We start from the raw sequence: 27,447 nt of genomic DNA on the forward strand, positions 1-27,447 counted from the left end.
TGGACGGTAACATTGAATCTGCCTCCACTGGCAAATCTCGCAATGCATTCCAGACCCGATCCAACAGTTCATTAAAAATACTTCTTATTCACGTTCAAAGTCCACTCCTGCTAAAGGGATCCTCAATGTTACTATCACATCTTCTGGCAACTTCCTTTCCCAAAAAGAACAAGTTGTTTGTCCAATCGTGGCTGAACCAGGCGCTGAATCTTTTGAGGGCAGAATAGAATATTAATATTAAGACTCTTGGCAGTGTGGAGGATCAACGAGATCTTGTCCATAGGACACTCAAAGCTGCTGTGCAGGTTGAAAAGTGTTGGTGTGCTGGCCTTCATCAACTGTGGGATTGAGTTCAAGAGCGGTGAGGTAATGTTGCAGCTATATAGGACCTTAGTTAGACCCCACTTGGAGCACTGTGTTCAGTTTTGGTTACCTCATTACAGGAAGGATGTGGATATTATAGAAAGAATGCTGGGGAGATTTACAAGGAAGTTGCCTGGATTGGAGAGCATGCCTTTTGAGAATAGGTTGAGTGAAATTGGCCTTTTCTCCTCGGAGCGACGGAGGATGAGAGGTGACCTGATAGAGGTGTATAAGATGATGAGAGGAATTGATCGTGTGGATAGCCAGGGGCTTTTTCCCAGGGCTGAAATGGCTAACATGAGGGGGTTTAAAGGGGCTTGGAAGTAGGTACAAGGGGGATGTCAGAAGTGAGTTTTTCACACAGAGAGTGGTGAGTCCGTGGAGTGCACTGCCCGCGGAGGTGGCACAGGCAGGTACAAGAGACTCTTAGACAGGTACATGGAGCTTAGAAAAATAGAGGGCAATGTGGCATGGAAATTCTGGGCAGTTTCCAGAATAGTTAATGGTTGGCGCAACCTTGTAGGCTGAAGGGCCTGTAATGTGCTGAAGATTTCTATGTTAAAGATTCATCAAGTCTTCCTTGCTCTATTTATGAAGGTCAGGTATCTGTATTTTAACACCTTTCGCAACTTGGCATGCTACTTTCAATAGACCATACATTAACCAGCAGAACTTTCTATTCTTACACCCTTTCAGAAATGCCCCATGTTGCTTTTCTGATTCTTTCTAATGAAGTGTAAAGATTTTCCATTCACAGCATTACTTTTTCAAATCCCATAAATGTCTAACTTCCTGGCTTAATCCTGTCTCCTAACACTTCTGCCTTGTGTCATCTGCCAACTCTATTTCCTGTTTTTCATTGTACTGTGGCCTTCTGCTTGCTCTGCAAACCTTCTGTTTCTTTCTCATCTGTTTGCTCATACAATTTTAATCCATTGTCAAAGGCCACCATATTCCTGCAATAACAATCACATTCGTATAATATCACTCCTGTAACATTCAAAAGCAATGGTCAAAGAAGGTGACAGGTGGGACAGTGTCAGTATCTGCGAAAAGCCTCCTTAACCAAGCCCAGGAGCAGCATTTCAAGGTAGTCTTCTGACTTGTGTTCTCCTCTCTGGTGACCAGGTATGAATGAAACTGATGGCAAAGGAGTGAAATTACAGATTCGGAAATCAGGTTTGTTATCACTGACATTTGTCATGAAACTTGTTGTTTAGTGGCAATTGTAAGTCATAAAACATACTATGATTTACAAAATTAATAAATGGTGCAAAAGACAAATAACAAAGTAATTTAATGGGTACATGGACCATTCAGAAATCTGATGGTGGAATGGAAGAAACTGTTCCTAAAACACTGAGTGTGAGTCTTCAGGCTCCTATACCTCCACTGTGATAGACTATGAGCCCTGACATCATCATGACTTTGATGCTATGCTCCATAGCTATCAATGCCTCTGGTCAATCTGTTACATGACTCAAAGTAAAGAACTGATCCAGGAATTTCCTGTCTGTTTAGTGCAATGCAAGCCCAGCCAGACCCATTCCCACACCATCAGTCTCCCGTCAATAATCAGCTAAGTGATGGAGGCTGTTGTCAAACATCAACAAGCTGCTTGTTGATGCACACTAGGGGTTCTACCAGACCAGCAACATTCACTTCCAGCTTCACTAAAATCATGGCCCAAAAATGACTGATTTCCATAAATGACTGGCAGTGACTCTCAGGCTGTAATTGACCAGTTTTGCATGAAGGAGGCATGGAATCAAGCTGAAAATTCTTGAGTGCTGGAATCACAGATAACACAAAGGAAAATAGATGTGGTTGTTTGGGGGGGGTTTAATCATCCCAGTCCCAGGATATCAGGGCAGGATTTCTTCAGTGTAGTGTCATTGGTCCAACAATCTTCAGTCGCTTGAATGAGCCTTCCTCCATCAGGTCAGAAATATGAATGTTGATTGATTACACGATGTTCAGTTCCACTCCCAATTTATAGAAAATGAGGCAATTCCTCTCTATTTGAGGAATGACATGGATAACCTGCACGTGTGGAGAAGCGGCAAGCAAACTAATCTCATTCATCGTCCTAAGAAGGACTGTCTTAACAAAGTTCAGTTAGCTCCTCTAGACATTAGCATCAGGAAGCCTCAGCACGTGCATCCATTTCTGGGACTTGGTGGATCATTTGCCAACTGAGAAGGCCAGCAACAATGAAGACATCTGAAAATCACGGTGCAACCTGTGACTGTGGCAAGTGGCAACCATGCAATATCACTTGGTGCACATCCCGTTAAAAAGTAATGCATGGGATTATGCCATGACAAACTGGTGAGGTGCGTTACATTCATCAATGGAAAAAGCATGCCTTTGATGGATAGGAAGAAGGACACCCACGGAATTTCCATTGGCCAGAAGCTTAATGGAAATGGTGACATAAATACATGGGCTACAACACAGAGACCAGAAGCTGTGTTGAGTGGCCCACCTGCTAACATACCAGGCACTTTCCACCATCCCTATAAGGCATGTTAGGAATGTGAAGATATACTTTCCACTTGCCTGCGTGAGTTCATCTCCAAAAGTACCAGAGAAGCTCAACAACGTAGCCCACTTGAGCTTTCTTTGCCTCTACCATTGAACTGCAGTGTAGACCAGCTACAAAATTCAGAGCAGAAACTTGCACAGCCTCATGAATAGCACTTCCCATATTTAGATCCTGCATCACGTACAAGGACAAGTGCAGTAGTTCCACAAAAGCATTACTAATTGCAAGCTCCTCTCCAAATCTGGCTGGGCTAAATCAAAACCCTTGAATTTCCCGAGCAAGCTATCTTCGATCCAAGGGACTGAAAATGATTTAAGTCTGATTCAATTGGTTTGTTTATCTGCTATTATACCCCTTTTATTTTCAGTGAATTTGATTCATAACATTCAGCCTAGGTCTCAAGGTCTGAGAGTGCTAATACTCCTGCTAAAGGAAACTTAAAATAACACAAGAGGGCCCATGTCAATAGCCTTAAATGAATTACAGTAACAAAGAAACTCAACTGCGCTGCCAGGCAGTGTTATATTGCACACATCAAGGATATGAAGTTACATATACAGTGAGCAAAGATTTACTTAAAGGAGCGCTGCTTGATACCGAGAACATGAGAAATATTTAGCCAAGGCTGAAATGCTATATCACTTTGCAGCAGAATAGACATTGTGCATTGCATGGCATGCTGGACGAGTTCTTATGAAACAACATTTCAATCACTGACCTTGGGCATGCTACACAGGATTTGCTGATAATAGGGGATCAAGTTATTCTTTGACTGTACCATGTAGAGAACTTTACTGCAGCACAGGATGTCTGGATCAAGTGGCACTTCCAAGGTGAAATTATCTCTTCGGGCATGACTACTGTCCTTCTATTTATTGGTGGTACCACTGAACTTTATCATACCTGGCGCAGAGATACTAAATAGAGCCCATGTTACATTTTCTTCTTGCAAACACACAGAGTATTGTTATTTCTTAAAAAATACATACATATTAGTTTTAAATTTAGAGATACAGTACAGTGAAAGGCCTCACTGAGCCATGCTGCCCTATTACACCCATGTGGCCGATTATTGCACTAACCCATCTGTCTTTGGAACGTGGGAGAAAAGCAGAGCACCAAGGGGAAACGCACGTGGTCACAAGAAGAACATATAAACTCCGTACAGACAGCCATGGAACGATGAGAAACAAACAGGCAGAGTTTCAGGCAATATCAAATCAAACCAATACATTACTCTTTCCACAAATTATGATCTCATGTTTACAACACAAAATATTAGACTGTATCCTCTATTACCTTTCCAAAAACATCAGTATAATGGCCTTGCACAGTAGTCTTCTCGATTAGCCCATTGCATAGGCTGAATTTATTTATTGTCCCAAAGAACATAGTCTTTAAAGTTTCCAATTTCGTGTCGCAAATGTTGCGGACAGATTATCATACAGATATGATCTGCGTGAGTTTGCTAATATGCTTTGAATAACAGTGAAGGATTCCTATCAACAGCTCTCTGAATCACTGTGGCAAGCTGGTAGGTTTTAATGTTACAACACATTGCAACAACAATGGGCAACACACGCAAAATGCTGGATGTATTCAGCAAGTTAGGCAGCGTTTGGGGAATAAACAGTGAAAGGGCCAAGACCCTTCATCGGGACTGGGGAGGAAGGGGCAGAAGCCAGAATAAGGTGGTGGGGGGAGGGGAATGAGTACGTGATAGGTGAGACCAGGTGAGAGGGAAGGTGGATGGGTGGAGAGGGGTGGATGAGGTAAGAAGCTGGGAGGGGATAGGTGGAAGAGGTAAAGGGGTGAAGAGAAGGAATCTAATAGGAGAGGGCAGTGAACCATGGAAGAAAGGGAAGGTGATGGGCAGGTGAGGAGAAGGAGTGAGAAGGTAACCAGGATAGGAATGGAAAAGGAGAGAAGGAGGGAGTGGGAGAACTTACTGGAAGCTGGAGAAGTTGATGTTCAGGCCATCAGGTTGGAGGCTACACAGAGGGAATATGAAGTGTTGTTCCTCCAACCTGAGTGAAGCTTCAATGTAGCAGAAGAGGAGGCCATCAACAGAAATGTCGGAATGAGAATGGGAAATCAAATTGAAATGGGTGGACATTGGGAAATTCCACTTTTTGTGGCGTACAGAGTGAAGGTGCTCGACAAAGCGCTCCTCCAATCTGTGTCGGATCTCACCTACTGTATGTAGAGAAGGCCAGGGCACCATATGCAGTAGATGACCCCAACAAACTCACAGGCGAGGTGTCGTCTCACCTGGAAGGAGTCTTTCAGGCCCTGAATGGTGGTGAGGGAAGAGGTGTAGGGTCAGGTCCTGCTGACAAGGATAAGTGCCAGGAGGGATAAGTGGATAAAGGATGTTGAGATCAATCCCAATGAAAGCAGAGGAGGTGGGGGTGGGGGGAAGGGAAAGATGTACTTAGTGGTAGGATCCCATTGAAGGTAGAATCATAGAAATCTACAGAACATTTCATGCCCTTCGGCCCACAATGTTGTGCCAACCATGAAGCCTACTCTAGAAACTCTATTTTCCTAAGCTCCATCTAAGAGACCATATTGTATCTGCCTCTACCACCATCGCTGGCAGTGCCACATCCACAACACTGTGTGAAAAACTTACCCCTGACATCTCCTCGGTACCTACTTCCAAGCACCTTAAAACTATGCCCTCACGTGCTAGCCATTTCAGCCCTGGGAAAAGCCTCAAACTGTCCACACGATCAATGCCTCTCATCATCTTATACACCTCTATCAGGTCACCCCTCATCCACCGTCGCTCCAAGGAGAAAAGGCTGAGTGATTCTCATACGCTTTCCAATCCAGTGCAGTTTATGTGCTGGATACAGTGTTTTGTGGGGTAGTAGATAAACATGGTGGGGGGGGGGGGGAGGGGGGGATAAGAGGGTAGGATTGGAGAGAGAACAAAAGGGAAGGACTGTGCAAAAGTGGCAGACAGATGAGATAACAAGACAAACTTGAATGGAAACAAGGAGAGAGGGTTGAGCAAGTAAAGAGACTAACTATCTGACTAGATGAGGTGTTAAAGGAAGTATTTACTGAAATCTCAAAATGGAAATACAGTGAAAAAAGCTCAAAGTGTAATTGTATTGAGTTCAGAAGGCATCAATGTGTAGGTAAGGTGCGTTTTCTCCAGACTGATGTTCCTATAAGCAGGAAGTTTTCTGTAGTCAGAAATACGTAGTGGATTTCAATCAAATGTCTGTCAAATCTTGAAGTGAGAAGTAACTGAGAACTAATTTACAACAAAAGCTTTTTATTTAGACTTACACATTAACAGAGATCCTTACTTCTGCTAGCAGCTCTGTAGAGAATCACCAGCAACACCTTGCTCACGGTAAATAGTCCAGATCTCAGAAGAATGCAGGAAGCAGAGATCACTGCTCTATGGGAGAACAGCACGTAGAGTTGCTGCCTCAAGGTGCTTATACTCAGTGGGCCGAAGGCTTACATCCTTATCGTATGTGGTGAACTACATATACCTGTCTGGACACGCTCCCCTGCTGACTGCTCCTGTGGCTCCTCCCACTGACCCCAGTATAAAGGCGATTGGAACCTGAGCCCTGGCCACAGTCTCCAGGATGTAGTGTGGTGGTCAATTGCTGCTTGTTCTTTCTTCCAGCCAATAAAAGCCTTTATCTCGCCTCACGTCTCGGAGAGTTATTGATGGTGCATCATCGTATCTCTCTATGACTTTGTAACAATGAGCTTTTTGCAGGGTGTAAGGTCTTGATCTTTAAAAATGGTCTTCCTCAATGGTGCATCGATGTCAAGGCTTTGTCTCTTGAGGTATGGGAGGTGGTCCACTTTTTCCGGAGTCCAGTGATGAGCTCTTATTGTCAAAGGGATGTATGGTGTGCCCTGGGTAGATTGGTAGGGGACTTCAGTTTTTTTTAGATGAAGTATTATGCCCAGTTCCTTACACACTCAACTGGTTGCATTGGTGGGTCATATCATTCACATGCCCAACATCAGACTCCGAAAACAAGGATCTTTTCTGAGCTCTGTTGTGGGAAGATGTAACAAAGTTGACTGAGGTAACAAGGGGGCATAGCTTTAAGTTGTTGGGAGAAAAGTATGGGGGGTAGGGGTAATGTCAGAGGTAGGTTTTTTTACACAGAGTGGTAGGTGTGTGAAGCACACTGCCAAGGGTAGTGGTAGTGGCAAATACATTGAGGACATATTGGAGATTCTTAGATAGGCACACGGATGAAAGAAAAATGGAGTGCCACGTGGGAGGGATGGTTAGATTGATCTTGGAGTAGGTTAAAGAGTTGACACAGCATTGTGGGCTGAAGGGCATGTATGGTACTGTACTGTTCTGTGTTCTATATTCTAACAACTTAAGGATATTCTGAATGCCTCTTTGGGTAAAAAAAAAAGTGTAGCAATCCCACCAACTCCTGGCCCACAGGATGGAGAATGAACATACAGGATCATTTTGATAATCTTAGGTCTGTTCATTCAGAACACAGAGTAAATGGCAGAAAGAGTGTAGCACCTCCCAAACCAACTACCCACCTCTCAAGCACTTTCTGCCCTACTGGTGTCCAGCTCTGGTATCAGAAAGTGGAAGTAAGTCATCCTTGATCTTGAGAGATTGTCAAAAAAGAAGATATTTTAAAAATTGTCTTAAATTAAAGAGCTAAGTTTGAGATGTCTACAGATCCTTCAAAAATAAGCTGTGTATAACTGGTATAAATAGGTATAAACTAAAGGACAATACTAATGGGCTACTCAACCCAGCAGAAAAGAGACAAATAGAATTCAATCCATGAGAAGTACAATTTGGTAGGAAGCATGAAGAGCGACAGTATAAATTAAATGGTAAAACTTTAAATGGAATATGGGAAGATGCCCTGGATGTGAACATATAAAAATACCTTTGAAATTAGCATGATTGCATGATGTGAAGGGTTCTCAATGCTGGGGTACTAAACTGAGAACACTATGCTTATCCTTAATAAAATGTTAGTTCTGTTCTTTTGAAAAAAGAAGTCTAATTCTAGACACCACACTCTAAGAATGCAAGGCCTTGGCAAGATAAAGAGAACCTTCACCAGTATGGTGGGATACTTTATGGTACAGACTAGTAGAAAATACTATGGGCTTGTGAGGTAGGTAGACCACCACACAGCTAATTTTTGTAGACAGAACACAGAATTTAGAATAGAATAACACACAAAAAATGCTGAAGAAACTCAGCAAGTCAGGTGTATAGAAGGAGATAAACAGATGACATTTTGGGCTGAGACCCTTTTGTCCATCCATCCCCTCGCACTGATCTCCCATTTGACACTTACCTCTGTAAGCATGACAAATCCTACATCTCCTCCCTCCGTACAATTCAGGGTCCTAACAATCCAGCCAGGAGAGTCTGTCAAGGTCATTGATTGTATCCAGTGTTCACAGTATGGCCTCCTTTACATCAGAGATGCCCAATGCAGATTGAGGGACTGCTTTGTCAAGCACTTCACTCTGTCTGTCACAAAACACAGCAACTCTTGGTGACTATACACTTCAATGCAACATCCCATTCCCATTCTGACATGACTGTCCAGGGCCTCGTCTACTGCCATGCTGGAGCCACACTGAGCAATGTCCCAAATTCTGTCTGGGTAGCCTTTAACCTGATGGCATGAACACTGATTTCTCTTAACTTCTGGTAAAGTCTCCCCTCTCCCTTCTCTCTTTTCCCATTCCCCGTTCTGGTCACCCTCTCACTCCTCTTCACCTGCCCTTCAGTTCCCACTGGTTTCCCTTCTCCTTCCCTTTCTTCCATGGTCCACTGACCTCTCCTGCCAGATTCCTTCTGAGAGGTTAGGAGGTGAAAGGTGGAAGAGGTATCGGGCTGAAGAAGAAGGAATTCGTTAGGAGAGGACAATGGACTACAGAAGAAGGGAAAGGAAGAGGGGAACCTGAGGGAGGTAAGAAGAAAAGGGGTGAGAAGGTAACTAGAATGGCTTCATGTACCTATTCAAAAGTCTCCTAAAAGACCCTATCGTATCCGCCTCCACCACCATTGCCTGCAGCCCATTCCACGCACTCACCACTCTCTGAGTAAAAAAACTTACCCCTGACAACCATTTCAGTCCTGGGAAAAAGCCTCTGACTATCCACACGATCAATGCCTCTCATCATCTTATACACCTCTCATCCTCCGTCACTCCAAAGAGAAAAGGCCGAGTTCACTCAACCTATTCTCATAAGGCATGCCCCCCAATCCAGGCAACATCCTTGTAAATTTCCTCTGCACACATTCTATGGCTTCCACATCCTTCCTGTAGTGAGGCGACCAGACCTGAGCACAGTACTCCAAGTGGGGACTGACCAGGGTCCTATATAGCCGCAACATTACCTCTCGGCTCCGAAATTCAATTCCACAATTGATGAAAGCCAATACACCGTACAGCTTCTTAACCACAGAGTCAACCTGCGCAGCTGCTTTGAGCATCCTATGGACTCGGACCCCAAGATCCCTCTGATCCTCCACATTGCCAAGAGTCTTACCATTAATACTATATTCTGCCATCATACTTGTCCTACCAAAATGAACCTCTTCACACTTATCTGGGTTGAACTCCATCTGCCACTTCTCAGCCCAGTTTTGCATCCTATCAATGTCCCACTGAAATCCCTGGCAGCCCTCCACACTATCCACAACATCCCTAACCTTTGTGTCATCAGCAAACTTACTAACCCATCCCTCCACTTCCTCATCCAGGTCATTTATAAAAATCACGAAGAGTAAGGAACCGCCTGCTTGTACTCCTCCTTATTCTGGCTTCTGCCCCCCTCCTTTACAACCCAGAAGAAGGGTTTCGACCTGAAACACTGCCTGTTTATTCCTTTCCATTGATGCTACATGACTTGCTGAGTTCCTCCAGTATTTTGTGTACATTGCTCAAGATTTCCAGCATCTGTAGGATCGCGTGTTTATTCCAAGAGACTGTCCAAGAAGTATGATTGGAACTTATGCTCAGAAACTGTAAGATTTAATTGTTGTTGACATTACAGTTTTGAAATTCGAGGTCATTGTAAAACTACCAAGAGTTATTGGGTACAGAGTACTCAGAGGCCTGGTATCCTGGAGAGGGTTGATTTGTATAGAAGCGCCCCCTGTTGGAGAAAAGACAGCATTGTGGTTAAAATAAAGAAAGAAGCACAGCTCTAAAATACAGAAGTTGTCATTCCTCCTTTGGATTCAGTTCATGGAAAAATATGAACACTATCACATATTTGGCAATGGGTTATGTTACAATTGAGAACTTTGCAGACATTGGCATACAGCCTGCTCCTGGGAGAGCTGCTGATTTCATAGAAGTATCTCCATCTGCAAGAAAGAGAATAAATCTGTGGTTAAAAAAAAATATGTTATTTAAGACCAGAAAATTTGTTTACTGTCCAATTTTGAGTTTAAGATTGGAGGAGAAACTGAAAGCAATTTCTTGCTGCCATAAATTCTGCAATGGAATATCCTGCATTTAGGAAAACTGTAGGCATCAGCACAACAAAGAGTAAATTTGATGTTTTTATTTCCTGAATTTAATGTAGCATGACAGCTTTGAAGATTGCATAAATATTTCATTGCTTTCATTTATTATCCATAACCAGAAGAATCACCCCTCTTTACTGTGTGCAACAGTGCTTTTGCTAAACCAACCTCATGAAGTCGGTCAGCATGCAAATTAATGTGCCCGTGACTAAAGGACAGGGCGCTGGCATCAGCAGTCTGGCATCATACTATTACGCAGGGACTGAAAACATTAAATTATGAAGACTTAGACTGAAATGGCATTTTCCTGAGGACAGAAGATTAAAGTTGAGGAACCAGAGTTGAAGGACGGAGTTTAGAATAATTAAAGAAGCTAACAGTGAGGATGAAAAGAAACTTAGTTTCAGTGGAGGAGCTCAGATAATAGAGGTTTAATATTGCCATTAGATTTCGACTGCTCTGGAATGCTGTCAATACGTATACAGGCAACACGATAGCATAGCCGCTGGCGTAATGCTATCACAGCAGTAGCAACCTGGGTTCATTTCCCGCTGCTGTCTGTAGGAGTTTGTACATTCTCCCGGTGACCGTCTGGGTTTCCTCCCACATTCCAAAGACGTATGGGTTAGTAGGTTAATTCACAGGGCTGTAATTTGGCGACGTGGGTTCGTTGGGCTGGAAGGGTTCACTCTTCCCTCAAAAGTCTGTTAAGGTTGGAAGTCAATTGAGAATTGTAGGGGAAAGGATTGGGGAAAGAGTTGGAGAATGGGACTACACCAACCCCGAATCCACTCAGTGGGATTAATAACCTCATCCAAAATGGAGTTTGATAGACTATTTCAAAGACAAAGCTCCTAAGGGTTGTGGAAAGAATGTACCTGTTACTTAAATGAATATTAGCTCAAGGAACTAATTCCTGTTGCTTTGTTGGCCATTGAGAGGAAATTGCTAATTTTGTTTTGTCAGCAATATGACTGCACTCTTGGCTATATATTTGCTTCATAATCCACAGAACTCGACTAATAGCTTAAAATCATGAGCTAAACTCCACCATGGCAGCTGAGTAAAATTTCATTATTTGAGTTACTGTGGACTGAAAAGCAAGTCATAGTGACCATGAAACTGTTGAGCAACAGATACAAAGTGCTTGAGGAACTCAGCAAGTCGGGCAGCATCTATGGAGGGAATAAACAGTCAAAGTTTTGTTCTGATGAAGGGATTTGACCCAACATCCCTTCTATAGATGCTGACCGACTTCCTGAGTTCCTCCAGAACTTTGTGTGTGTGTGTATTGCTCAAGATTTCCAGCATTTGCAGAATCTCTTGTGTTCATGAAACTATTGGAATGACACAAAAATCCAATGTTGTTCACTAATGTTTTGGAGGTACTGTAGAGAACTGTGCCATCCTTGCACAGTCTGGTCTATATATGACATTTTATCAAGAGCAATACTGTTGATTGCTCTCTGGAATTTTAACGCTGTTGCTAAGCCATTATACATAGCTTTTTCTCATCCTGTCAGCTATCCCCATTTCCATCCATTTCTTTACTTGCTTTTAAATGATTAAATATCTTCTTTTGGTTGCAAAGGGAAAAAACTGAAATTAGAAGTTGACATACACTTTGACATATGCATACTTGTCTGTTTAGTCTACAAGTGTAACTGTTTTCTGTTGTTAGTCACTCATTCTTTGCTTTATTCTTCCTCTGATTTCTCTGTCCTCAACCTCCCATGCCGTTGGAATGAAACTCAATACAAGCTTAGCAAACAGCAGTACATTCGTTGAATTTGACAATTTAAACCTGTATTTTGTCAATCAAGGAGTTGGAGGAGACTGGCTAAGTGAGATATCTGGGGCTTGAGGAAGGATCTCGACTCGAAACGTCAACTGTTTACTCTTTTCCATAGATGCTGCCTGTCCTGCTGAGTTCCTCCAGCATTTTGTGTGTGTTGCTTGGATTTCCAGCAGATTTTCTCTTGTTTGGGGCCAAATTTATCAATTATACAATAAAGTCAATATATTATAAAAACTGGGTCTGTTAAGAAGTGTAACAGAAACTGCAACAAAAGTTTGTACAAAATGTATGCTAAAAAGTGCAGTGAATTGGCGTCCATTAGATCAACTTAACAATACAGTAGCTAATTGACTTGATTGACAGGGGAAACACCCAATGTTTATCAAGGTCTACCATTAGCACTGTCCAGCTACATTAATCCCATTTATTCCTCCTCCAGACTCAACATTTGATTCTTTACTTGCCCGAAGACAACCTTTGCACCAATGTTCCTTTTAAAATTTAGTCTCTCCAGTCTTCCAAAGTGTCACAGACCTTTTCTTTTGCATTCTCCATTTTTTCCTTTCAATGGAATTTTTTCCTTTCCTGCCTTACAATATTTTCTGCTTTAACTTCAGAATTGCCAGACCTGCAGTCTTTAGCTTGGATGTTCTGTTTCTCTTCAGAACCACTCTGCTCCCACCAGGTTTTACTTTTACTCAAGGCTGTAGCTGATCAAGGCATTGTTCAGATTTTGCCAAAGATTCTGCAATTAGAAGAGGCAACAACTTTTACAGCAGGAAGATAGACAACAAAGCCCGAATCCTGCATGGAGCGGTGCCTCCCCGAAAGAAAACAGTGAACTGTAAAATTATTAGAGTTCAGGAGTCCATTTGTTTGCTGTAAAAGCATCAGGTCAGTCCCATCCCCTTCCTCTTTCCTATTAACCCTGAAATGCTTTTCTATTGATATACCTACCTAATAATTTTTTTACGAGTTATGATTAAATTTGTTTTGTTTACCATTTCAGACAGTGCATTCCAGATTATGAATACTTGCCAAATGAAGCAATTCTATCACTTTTGCCTGTTTTGGTTCTGCTGGCTGACCAGCATTTTCTGTGGTTTAGAAACATAGAAAACCTACAGCACAATACAGGCCCTTTGGCCGACAAAGCTGTGCCGAACGGGTAGTTACTTTAGAAATTACCTAGGGTTACCATAGTCCTCTATTTTTCAAAGCTCCATGTACCTATCCAGGCATTTCTTAAAAGACCCTATTGTATCCGCCTCCACCATCATCGCTGGCAGCCCATTCCACGCACTCACCACTCTCTTCATAAAAAACTTACCCCTGACATCTCCTCTGTATCTACTTCCAAGCACCTTAAAACTACGCCCTCTTGTGTTAACTATTTCAGCCCTGGGCTATCCACACAATCAATGTCTCTCATCATCTTATACACCTCTATCAGGTCACCTCTCATCCTCCGTCACTCCAAGGAGAAAAGGCCAAGTTCACCCAACCGATTTTCATTAGGCATGCTTCCCAATCCAGGCAACATCCTTGTAAATCTCCTCTGCGCCCTTTCTATAGTTTCCACATCCTTCCTGTAGTGGGATGACCAGAATTGAGCATCCAAGTGGTGCCTGACCAGGGTCCTATAGAGCTGTAACATTACCTCTCGGCTCTTAAACTCAATCCCACGCTTGATGGAGGCCAATGCTCTGTATGCCTTCTTAACCATAGAGTCAACCTGTGTAGCAGCTTTGAGTGTTCTATGGACTTGGACCCCAAGATCCCTCTGATCCTCCACACTGCCAAGAGTCTTACCATTAATATTATATTCTGCCATCATATTTGACCTACCAAAATGAACTACCTCACACTTATCTGGGTTAAACTCCATCTGCCACTTCTCAGCCCAGTTTTGCATCCTACTGATGTCCCACTGAAATCCCTGGCAGCCCTCCACACTATCCACAACATCCCTAACCTTTGTGTCATCAGCAAATTTACTAACCCATCCCTCCACTTCCTCATCCAGGTCATTTATAAAAAAATCACGAAGAGAAGGGGTCCCAGAACAGATCCCTGAGGCACACCACTGGTCACCGACCTCCATGCAGAATATGACCCATCTACAACCACTTAAGCCTTACATGGGGTAACTTACCAAATGCCTCACTGAAATCCATATACACTACATCTACAGCTCTACCTTCATTCATGTGTTTAATCACATCCTCAAAAAATTCAATCAGGCTTGTAAGGCACGACCTGCCCTTGACAAAGCCATGGTGACTATTCCTAACCATATTATGCCTCTCCAAATGTTCATAAATCCTGCCTCTCAGGATCTTCTCCATCAACTTACCAACCACTGAAGTAAGACTCACTGGTCTATAATTTCCTGGGCTATCTCTGCTCCCTTTCTTGAATAAAGGAACAACATCTGCAACCCTCTAATCTTCCGGAACCTCTCCCATCCTCATTGATGATGCAAAGGATCATCGCCAGAGGCTCAGTAATCCCCTCCCTCACCTCCCACAGTTAGCATGGATATATCTCGTCTGGTTTTGGAGACTTATCCAACTTGATGCTTTCCAAAAGCTCCAACACATCCTCTTTCTTAATGTCTATATGCTCAAGCTTTTCAGTCTGCTGTAAGTCATCCCTATAATTGCCAAGATCCTTTTCCATAGTGAATACTGAAGCAAAGTATTCATTATGTACCTCCGCTACCAACTCCGGTTCCATACACACTTTTCCACTGTCATACTTGATTGGTCTTATTCCCTCATGTATTATCCTCTTGCTCTTCACATACTTGTAGAATGCCTTGAGGTTTTCCTTAATCCCGCTCACCAAGGCCTTCTCATGGCCCCTTCTGGCTCTCCTAATTTCATTCTTGAGCTTCTTCTTGCTAGCCTTATAATTTTTCTAGATCTCAATCATTACATAGTTTTTTGAACCTTTCGTAAGCTTTTATTTTCTTCTGTTTCAGATTTCCAGCAGATTAATTTTTCACCCCTTCCCTCTCAGTCCTGAAGAAGGGTCTCAGCCCAAAATATCGACTGTTTACACTTTTCCATAGATCCTGCCTGGCCTGCTGATTTCCTCCAGCATTTTGTGTGTGGTGCTCTTCATTTTTTGTGTTCCTTGATTGCTGTATTTTAGATAAAGTATGGTGGACATTGGCGATAATAGTGGATTTAGTTCAAGCTGTTGATGTGCAGAACGTTATTTTTTTAAAGGAGAAATGTTGATTCACTCTGACAGGAGCTCCTTGAGATGATTCAGACACTAGGTTCTCGAGATTCTGAAACCTGGAGCAATAAATAATCTGCAGGAAGAACTCAAAGGAGAATGGGAACCATAAGGGGAGAGGTAAATGACAGATTGAACCAGATGGGAGTGACTGGGAGAGAGGAAGACCTATGTGTGAAACAGGTGAATAGAACTTGGGGGGTGGGAGCAAAGATGGGTGAAGGGGCTGGAAAGGGGTACAAAATGGGATGACTTCTCCCCCAACATTTTTGATCCAGCTCTGGTCTTTCCATTTATGGCCCACCTACCTACCCTACCTGGCACGACCTGCCTGCCAGCTTACGCCCCTCTTCAGTCCATCAATCACCCCAGAAGCCTTTCTCACCACTCCCCTTCTCCTCTTTATACTGGTGATCTCGCCTCTTCACGCTCAGTCCTGGTGCAGAGTTTTGACCCAAAATGTTGACAAGTTTCTTTCCCATCACAGGTGTGTGCTCGACCTGCTGAGGTTCTCCAACAGATTGTTTGATGCTCCTTTGGACAACTGTTGCTAAATGTTGGAATCTTTCTGAAGCTGGAATATCACCCATCTTCAAATTTTAACTCTGCTTCTTTCTCACTGGATGCTGACTAACCTTATGAATATACCCAGTATTTTCTGTCATGTGCTCCCACATCAGAATTCTAAGGAAGGTCTGAGCAGGTTGGGGCTGTGCTCTGTGAAGTTTAGAAGATTAAAAAATTACTTAAATGAAACATGTATTATTCTGAAGGCAATTGACAGGGTAGATGCCAAGAAATGTTTCATTTTATGGGGAAATCTGGAACTAGGCAATATATAGTCATAGAATTACATTGTTATTGCCTGCACTGTTCTCTGTTACTATTGATGGTGAGGATGTGGATGTGGTGAGGACCTACAAGTACCTGGGGTGCACCTGGATGACAGGCTTGAGTGGAGCACTAACAGAGGCTGTGTACAAGAAGGGTCAGAGTCACCTCTACTTGCTAAAGAGACTAATGGCCTCTCCTTGCCTGATGTCGCCAGTACAATCTTCTATGTTGTTGTGTGCTGGGGCAATGGCATCAACACGGGTGATGCCAGCAGGCTCAATAAACTGATTAGAAAGTCTGACTCTGTTATAGGAGTCAAACTGGACACATTGGGCTCTGTGATAGAACAAAGGACCTTACAGGAAATCTTGGCAATGCTGGACAATATTTCTCACTCTCTGCAAGTCACTTTGGCTGAACAGGGGAGTACTTTTAGTAATAGACTAAGACAACTGCCCTGCTCCAAAGAGGTCATATGAGGTCATTCTTACCTCGGCCATTAGGGTCTATAATAAGTCAATCTATAGCCGGGAATGTTATAACACTCCTGGTAGACTGTTTGAGGTAACCTATTTTTCATTTTTTCTTTATTTCTCTTCTAATATTTGCATATCAGTGCACTCGTAATGCTACTGCGACACTGTAATTTCCTTTGGGATCAATAAAGTATTGATCTATCTGTCTCCAGCACAGGAACATTCCATTCATCTTGGCTGATCCATGTCAAACAAAATTCCCATTGAAGTTAGTCACATTTTCCCATGTGTAGCTCAGAACAACTATTTAAGACAGAGAAAAAGAAGGACTTTTTCTTTAGAGGGTCTTGAATCTTGGGAATTCTCTACTCCAAGAATTTTGGACTATATTCAAAGCTGAGAACGACAGATTTCTGGACTATAGGGGATTCAAGACATCATGTGGGAAAATGAAATGGAGCCAAGATAACATCAGCTCTGACTTTATTAAATGACAGAGCGGACTGAAGGGGGGCCATATGCTCTGCCCCGCCACAGTTTTCTGTGTACTTACCTTCTTTCATTGACCGTCATGTTGTTGATTCAACTGATGGAAATTAAACGTGACAATCAGAAGGCAAGAGTCATTGCCAAGCCATTAGGAGAATGGGTGCCCCTGATCTTTTGTTCTCCTTTACAGAGAGTGCTGGACTTGTTCTGGTGCCCCTGAAGCACTCAGCCAGCTGACTCCAGCGTTGTGCTGCATGTTAGTCCAATGGTGCATCTTATCAACTGAGACAATGGAAGATGGAAAAGTTCTGTCTCCGCAGAATACAGGAAGACAGAAATCCGTTATTTGACAGCATTCGCTTATCTGGTTGGAGATGAGGTGTTGACTGGAAATGGGCCAAAATTCTGTCAGGTCTGCAAAAATTTGCAGACGCAGAGCTAAAAATAACTTTAGCTGCAAATATGTTTCTGTTAGTCTGGAAGCATATGTTGTGTCATATGCTGAGAGAATCTCCTGCAGTGCAATGTTGTTTTGAGAATAAACGGCATAAACTTACTGCCATTCTAATGTTTGAAAGGCAATCATGAGTCAACCAGTTTTGCAATATTGCAAGTTGTGTGTACATGTGATTTCTATTCAGCTTCACACATATTTGTATTCCAAATGCAAACTATAAATATCACTTTACAGATAAACCTTGCCTTGGTCTGCGGCACACATGGCTAGGACTTGCAAATTTTGGCAAGGCAGTAGCTGTTAAACAACTGCAGTTCATCAAAAACAGAAATGTTGTTATGGGACAGAAACGTGGCTAAATTGTTCACGATGTGAGTGGTAGGATTATGTGAAAACTCCAAAACTCCGGCTGCAGGGAGTCCGCAAACAATGTTGCCTATTCCATGCTGAATGCCATTCTTGATTCAGGTTAGGAGAACCAGCTGTAGGGAGATTACCAGCTGAGGATGTGCTAAGACTCAGCTCTCGCGATCCAGGTGGGGAAGAAGCTTGCTGGTATCAGGATCAAGCCAAAGGAAAGGTTTCATTATCTCATGATGCGTTACTTCTCAAAAATACGAAGATATATTAATGTAATTACATAGTAAAAACATCTAAAGCAGGACTTCCCAACCTTTTTTTTCCAAATGTCATGGACCCCTACCATTAATCGAGAATCCTGTGGACCCCAGGTTAGATACCCCTGATTTAAAGGCATTTCAAGGAAGCAATATCAGGCATAATTTGAAGTCAGTTACAGAAAGAAATATTAAAACAAACAGTCAAAATATTAGTCAAGACTTCAATTGAAAGACTCTGCTGAATATTCTCAAGAATCACTAATGCTGAATACAGAAGTATTTTGATATGTTCAGGTGTAGATTCTGAGGTGGCAATATGGCTGGTTAGGAATTCCATTCTCCACACATCTGTTGGCTCATTACAGATTATTTATCTTAATTTTTAAAGTTTTGAATGTTTTGAATTAATAAAAAAAATTATTTCCAGTTTATTTTCATTTATTATCAAAACAAAACAGACCAAGAGAATTGAGAAAATCCATGAAAAGTACAAATAAAACATTGGAAGATTACATCCAATGCATAGTTAGAAATCCAACAAAGAACATATGAATCTGGGATATTTTTTAACTTTCACTTGCGGAGCAGCAACAACGTGAACTAAACGAATAGGACAAAATTCTTTGTGATCTCTACTGCTTTTACAACTACAGTGCCTTGAAACAGTATTCAGCCCCCACAGCTATTTTCACATTTCACTGTCTCATTTTCTAAATTTAAAATATATTGAAGTAGGATGTTTTGGAGCTGATCTATGAAACATTGTGCATCATGGCAAATCAGAAGAAAAGTTCCAGAACCTATCAACAATTTACTAAAAATTAAAAACCAAAATAATGAGGCTGAAAAAGTAGTAATTGCATTTGTAATTACTACGCTAACTTTCATCAGGTGCAATACTGTATATTAATTACCTTACCAATTCACCCAGTTTGTTGATGTAGAAAATCTGTTTTCAATGCATTCATAAGAATAAATACCACCCCCCCGTAAGATCCAAGAGTATGGTAGATTTTCAACAGACCAAACCAAAATGAAAGTAAAAGAGCATTAAAGACTCATCAGGAGAATGATAATAGAGAAGTAGAGATCTGGGGAAGAATACAAGACACTGGACATATCTTGGAGCTCAGTGCAGTCCATCATGAAAAAACAAAAAAATATGAAACTACAGCCGCACTGCCTAGGTCAGGCTGCTCCTCTAAACTTAGTTGCCGGAGAAGAATGGCACTAGATGCCAATAGTCATTCCAAGTGAGCTGCAGAAGTCAATGGCTACAGATGGAGACGAAGATCATGGCTCCACTATCTCTAAGGCTTTGCACAAAAGGAGTATTTATGGAAGAGTGGCAAGGAAGAAACCCTGGCTTAAAAAAATGAGTACATCTTTGCCCATAAAGAGTTTGCAAAGTGTCACTTAGAAGATACTTCTAAAGAAATGGCTTCCTCAGGGATTCAGACAGATAGGGAACATTACATTCTGGCTAACTCTCTCTTAAAGAAATCTGACTATTGTGTGTGGTTAAATTTTCTATCTGATATGTTCTACAAAGGCAGGCAATATAAAACTCATGCAGCTAAAGGATACTCTGTAATCTTACCTTCAATGAAAGGAAACACCAGCATTGTTACAAGAGAAAGGAATAATTGGACCCCACTGAGAATGAAGTAACCTGACTCAACAAATAAAGCAGATTATATCCCAGGGCACAGACATTTCCAACACTTAGATAATGTTCAATTAGTATGGTATTTTATGAATGCTGTCCTTTGCCTCCAGTATAAACAATATTAATGCACAGAAATTGAAAAATGTTGTTTTGTTCTTTTTTTAAGAGCAATACAATCCAATATCGTTTTTATCTGAAGTCGGGCTAGTGATCAGTTCCAAGGAAGTCATGATCCCGGTTAATGGGATATTGTTATAATGTCAAAATCATAACACTTAGTTACATCTGTATAGTTAAAAATGGAAACTAAAAACTCTATACTATGAGCATCAGGAATAGTATCAGTAGATCTAGCAGTTCACTTCTGTTTAAGTTAATGCTTTTCTTGTTTTTAAGGACTTTGAAAACACTGAGTGGGCTATGACTGACAGTAGTGAGTATCTACTGAGCTATTCATTCAGTGAGTAATTGAATACAACAAACTGCAGACACTGACAATCTGAATTGAAAAGAACGCATTCTCTTATTTCATTCAATGGATGGTAACATGATATCAGCACTGTATTATTAGAAACTTTGTGATTGTCAGGGTAGTCACTTACGGAAAGTCAGGAAACTTCATCTGGAAATAGACTATTTCCACAGAATGTGCAGAGGCACCAAAAGCCTGTACCTGTCTGTGTGCCAGCGAAAGAATAGAGAGCTTGTCACTAACTGTGGCAAGATACCACGGTCAGATACCACTACACCTGTGTGAATTGCCCCCACCACTGGACTGAGTACTGTTATTATAGGCACTGCAACTGATATTAGATTCATGGAGTTATACAGCACAGTGTTAGGCCCTTCAGCCCAACTTGTTCATACTGACCAAGGTGCTTTTCTGGGCTAGTTCCATTTGCCTGCATTTTGCTCATATCACTCCAGACCTTTTCTATCCATGATTCTGGCACTAGCATCTCTGCTATAGGCCATGCTATTGGTCCATCTACTAATTTTGCCCAGGTATTATTACTTCAATAGGTATTGGATTCAATACTAATATTTGTTCAGGCATAACAATTGATAAAAAGACACAAATATTACCGAGATAAAAAGAATGACCTCCATTTGTATGGTATCTTTCAAGGTATTTAATGCTCCAAAGCACTTTAAATTCAATTAACTTTTTTTGGCTTAATTTTTCTTTAATGTGCAAGCTGTTGCTGTAAAACTGTACATGATAAGCTGTGACAACAATGTGATGGTGATGAAATAACTTGTTTTGGTGCTGTTGGCCGGGGGATGGATATTGGTCAGGTCTAATATGTACTGGTACAAGGAGAAGTACCACAACTGACAGGATGGGTATTGGTCAGGTCTAATATGTACTGGTACAAGGAGAAGTACCACAACTGACAGGATGGGTATTGGTCAGGTCTAATGTGTACTGGTACAAGGAGAAGTACCACAACTGACAGGATGCCTTCTATGGTGCATCTATAAAAACTGGTAAAGGTCAAAGGGGACATGCCAATTTTTCCAGCCTCTTGAGGAAGTAAGGACACTGGTGTGTTTTCAGATTGAGAATCATATTTAAAATCACCAGCATGTGTGATGAGATTTGTACATTGTACAGCAGTACATTGCAATATATAGTCCTAGTCCTAGGCCTGGCCCTGAATCCTAGTCTCGTCCAGGGCCTGTGTGTCACTGTCCAGTGTTGTTTCTTCCTTACTCACCTTGCTATCTCAAAAAACCTAGTCCTGTCCCTAGTACTCCAGTGTCTGTGTCTTGCATTTGGGTCTGCCATCAATGCCCGCCTTGTAACAGAGGTAGTGTTTATGGGTTCATTGACCATTCAGAAATCTGATGGTGGATGGGAAGAAGCTGTTCCTGAAATGTTAAGTGTGTGTCTTCAGGCTCATGTTCCTCCTCCTTGATAGTAGCAATGAGAAGGGGGCATGTCCTGGGTAATTAGCGTCCTTAATGATACATGCCGCCGTTCTGAGCTATCAACTTTTCAACCCATTGCCTTTTCAAGGTATCCTGGATGCTGGAGAGGCTAGTGCCATGATGAGTTTACAAGCTTCTTCCGGTCCTGTGCAGTGGCCCCTCCATACCAGATCCTGATGCAACCAGTTAAAATGCTCTTCATGGTACATCCGTAGAAATTTGTGCGTGTGTTTAGGAAATACCAATTCTCCTCAAACTCCTAATGAGATATAGCTGCTGTTGTGCCTTCTTTGTAATTGCATCAATATGTTGAGCTCAGGATAGATCCTCAGAGATGTTGGAACCCTTTCCACTTCTGATCCCTCAACAAGGGCTGCTGTGTGTTTCTTCAACTTCATCTTCCTGAAGCCCACAATCAATTCCTTGGTCTTCTGTCATATACTGTTGCTGTGACTCCACTCAAACAGCTGATCTACCAAGTTCAAGTTTAATTGTCATTTAACCATACATGAATACCACAAAATGGTTGAGGGAATGGTCCAGGACCAAGGTGTAAGACACAGTACCAACAGCCACACAGCACAAGCCACGTATGAGATAGGAAACATATTTAAGATATTACTAAGATACAGTCACACAAAAAATATACAGTCCCAGACCCTGAGTCCATGAAAGTTGCACAGTCTGCTGTCGAACACAATGCAGCTGGTCTTCTGCCGAGCGGACACTGGGAGCAGTGCTGATTCCAGCTTGGATGCCACGCCACACCGCCTCTGGTGGAGACACCGACTCCGAAGTCTCCTTCCTGGGTGGCTGTAAACAGGAGACACTGTGGCTTGAGGCCTTGTCTCCACTACAACCAAGGCCATGCGGCTCCCTACTGTTCACCAATAACTCAATGAATTGGGCTTGCAGCATTCCACATTAACAATGGCCAACAGGGTCTTGCGATCACAAGAATTACTAAGGTGATCAGTGGCTGTTAGACAGCACACCACCTCTGTGAACCTACTCCTCCGACACCTCTCTGATGCAGGCAGCAGCACGATCCGTGCCATCTCCAGCTCCTTCAGCTTCTCTGCCACTGAGCAACTTGCTGATGGGATAGGTCTACAGGACTTTAAGTTCTTAATGTCCAGCAGCGTCTTGTGATTGTGGTGTCTAAGAATCAGAATCAGGTGTAATATCATCGGCATATGTCGTGAAATCTGTTAACTTTACGGCAGCAGTACAATGCGATACGTGATAGAGAAGAAACTGAATTACATTATGTATATATGTATATTAAATAATTAAATTTTAAAAAGTAGTGCAAAAACAGAAATTTTAAAATAGTAGTGAAGTAGTGTTCATGGGATCAATGTTCATTTAGGAATCAGATGGCAGAGGGGAAGAAGCTGTTCCTGAATCACTGAGTGTGTGCCCTCAGGCTCCTGTACCTCCTATCAGATGGTAACAATGAGAAGAGGGCATGCCCTGGGTGGTGAGAGTCCTTACTGATTGACGCCATCTTTCAGAGGCACTGCTCCACTAAGATGTCTTGGATACTAAGGAGGCTTGTACCCATGATGGAGCTGACTGATTTTACAACTCTCTGCAGCTTACTTCAATGCCGTGCATTAGCAAACACACACCCCTCCACCATACCAGATGGTGATACAGCCAGACAAAATTCTTTCCATGGTATATCTGTAGAAGTTTCGAGTGTTTTTGGTGACAAGCTGAATCTCCTCATACTCCTAATGAAATATAGCCGCTGTCTTGCCTTCATTATAGCTGCATCAATATGTTAGGACCAGGTTAGATCCACAGAGATATTGACACACAGGAACTTTAAATTGCTCACTCTCTCCACTTCTGATCCCTCTATGAGAATTGGTTTGTGTTCCCTCATTTTACTATCTTACCCTTTCTGAGGTCCACAATCAGCTCTTTGGTCTTACTGGTGCTGTGACACCACTCATCTAGCAGTATATCTTGCTCCTGTACGCCCTTTTGTCTCCATCTGAGATTCTGTCAGCAATGGTTGTGTAATCAGCAAATTTACAGAAGGCTTTTGAGCTGTGTCTAGCCATACAGACATGGGTGTAGAGAGAGTAGAACAGTGGGCTAAGCACACGTCACTGAGGTGTGCCAGTGTTGATCGCCGGTGAGGTGGAGATGTTATTCCCAATCCACACGGATTGTGGTCTTCCGATTAGGAAGTTGAGGCTCCAGTTGCAGAGAGAGGTACAGAGGCCCAGGTTATGTGGCTTTTTGATCAGGACTGCAGGAATGATGGTGTTAAATGCTAAGCTGTAGTTGGTGAACAGCATCCTGACATAAGTCAGTATTGTCCAGCTGATCCAAGGCCACGTGGAGAGCCATTGAGACCACATCCGTTGTAGACCTAGTGTGGCAACAGGCAAATTACAATGGGTCCAGGTCCTTGTTGAGGATTCTAGCCATGACCAACCTCTCAAAGCATTTCATCACCATAGACGTGAGCGCTGCTGGGCGATAGTTGTTCAGACAGCTTACACTGCTGGTATAAATTTTGCCCTTTTGAAGAGGTGGGAACTTCAAACTGTAGCAGTGAAAGATTTAACATGTCTTTGAATACCCCTGCCAGTTGGTTGGCACGTTTTCGGAGCCTTACTTGCCGCCTTGCAAGAATTCATCCTCCTGAAGGACAGCCTGACATCGGCCCCTGAGACTGAGATCACAGGGTCACCAGGTGCTGTGGGGATCCTCATAGCTTTAGTTTTATTCTCCCTTTCAAAGCGTGCATGAAAGGCATTGAGCTCATCTGGGAGTGAAGCATCTCTGTCATTCATGATGTTGAGTTTTGCTTTGTAGGAAGTAGTAGCCTGCAAACTCTGCCAGAGTTGACATGCATCTGACGTTGCCTCTAAACTCTCTCAGAATTGTTTCTTAGCTCTTGGAATAGCCCTCTGCAAGTCATTCTTGGTCTTCTTGTACACACCTGGGTTAGTTGATAGACTTAAATGCCATAGATCTAGTCCTTAGCAGACTATGAACCTCCTGATTCATCCACGGCTTTTGATTTGGGCATGTACGGTATGTTTTTGTAGGTACACACTCATCCATAAGGGTTTTAATGAAGTTGGTAGCCATGACAAACTATTAGTGATGTTAACTCTAGGGAACTTCTAGCTTTCAACTCTTGACCTCAGCATCATTGTTACACACATGAATATTTTACTCCTTCGTGAGTACTTGGAGGAGGAGGAGGAGGAGAATAGTTCCATTATAACTTCATAGTCAGACATTCTCAGATCAACAAGTCCTCATACTGGACAGAACAACACAAAGCTGACAGGAGGTGAAGCCAAACAAGAGAAGATCTGCAGATGCTGGAAATCCAAACAACATACACAAAATACCGGATGAACAGCAGGCCAGGCAGCATCCATGGAGAAAAGCACAGTCGACATTTCGAGCTGAAACTCTTCAGCAGGACCGGAGTCTCCAGTCCTTCTCCAGTCCTGCCAAAGAGTTTCGGCCCAAAACTTCGACTGATTTTTTTCCATGGATGCTGCTTGGCCTGCTGAGTTCCTCCAGCAGATAGTGAAGCCATTACAAGCCCCCTGTGTTCCAGTGTGGTGTCTTGCTGGACAAGGAACAAAAGGCCACAAATCAGAAGTAGACTTACAATGGGTTGAGAAAAGCCGTTTAGCTCTCTAGGAGAAGTAGCTGTCTGGAAACAACAGTTCAGTGATGAAGTTCTCCTCAGCCCTGAGGGATTGTATGGACGCACACTCTCAGAAAATGCTGCCTTCTAGATGTATATTAGTGCCCATGTCGAAGGGAATCATCTCTTTAATCCACAAGAATAAATGGGAGCTGAATAAAATCAAGAGTTGGTGACAAATTTTGTTTCTAAATGCCAGTGTTTAGGGCCATGACTCTGTTTAGGGCCATTACCAACAGGGTCAGGGTCAATTCTGGCCAGGCCATGAAGTACCTGGCAGAAAGATCTCTAACAGCCTTGCACTATGATTACCTGTGTACAAGAAAAGAGGCTAAACCTTCTCTTCAATTCCATATAAATTATACTGAACCTCTGCACATCAATTAGGGAAGACACAGTTTTTGGGAGGACAGGTAGGTATTGATATTGACGATTCCAGCAAAGAAGGCATTCAGGTTATTGGTCCTTTGTGCAGACAATGAGTCCCCAGCAAAATTAACCTGGCTGTGTAATATTTTCCATTTCTGACAGCTGCAGGTTTTATTATTTCCAAGATGTCTATTTTGTTCCAATTCAAAAGACTGTTCAAACAAATTATGATGGGCATGGATATCTTCAGTATAAGCACAATGAATTTATTTTTAATTTAAATGCAGTACAAAAAGCAATACTTAAGACATCTGTCATAGTCTGTTCCTCAAACCTCAGATACTCTGGAGAGAAAAGGGCAAGCTGAACCGCATGCTTTGTCCTCTAAATGGTTTCTTATCACCTTACTGTCTGCTGTTGGCTTCAGCTCCTCCTGCTCCTGTGTTGTAGTTGTTTTTTTACTGCATTCTCTTAATAAACCTTTTCTCTATAAATTTTATGCTTTAGTTTCCTGAGCAATTTTAGCCCTGCACATAGACCTACTGTAGCTTATTCTGTTCTGGGGACTTCACAACAATTATCTTATGTTCTGTTACAAATATCTTTTGCTTCAGTGAAAACGTCCCTGGGGATGTTTTAATCCTGATCTCTCTATCTCTTAACAGTGTTATGTCCTGAATTTATTTGTTTGATGTGTCATACTTTGTTCACACATTTCTGTACTTATTCTCTTCCTGGTGATCTGTCATAATTCTACACTCTTAATTAGCTCTCTGACCTTCACAGTCTCAAATGTTAAAACATAATCCTATTTCAGCACATCCTTTGAAGCTAACATAATTTTTTTTGATTTAACTGACAATCAAGCTTTGCTTTTTGACCTATGCCATATTAATACAGTTAATGCACATTCTCGTTGCCTTAGCAATCTTTGGAACAGTGTTGCATGACGTGATCAAGTCAATGATGATTTGGAGTTAGGCCTTTGATTGCATGCAAATGGAAGTTCATCTGCTCACAGAGGCTGATTTAATCTTGGTTCTGGAGTGAAGACAACATAGATTTAACTTCTCAGTATTCCCACCAATAAGTTCCACTCCAGTGGAAAGCTTGTTAGAGGTAAGGTGTAGCATTGTGGCCTGAAATATTGACAAATGTTGGAAGGATGATGGTCAATGCTGGTCTGCGTTAAGATTAACGCTGCTGTGACCCTTTGGTTAGGATCTCAGTTTGCATGGCATCATCAAACACTTGCAAAATGAAGCCTTATTACTACCAAATTTGAAGAGAATTCCTCACAATCTCATCTGACTGATGATGTAAAAGTTTGTAGCCTGGTTGAAAATGACCATGTACAGAGAATGACATAGCTCTCTTCATTTTTTTTAAAGTTGTGCCTTTAGATCAGAGGTTCTTAA

This window comes from Hemitrygon akajei, chromosome 10 (assembly GCF_048418815.1).
Source record: "Hemitrygon akajei chromosome 10, sHemAka1.3, whole genome shotgun sequence".
Lineage (NCBI taxonomy): Eukaryota > Metazoa > Chordata > Chondrichthyes > Myliobatiformes > Dasyatidae > Hemitrygon > Hemitrygon akajei.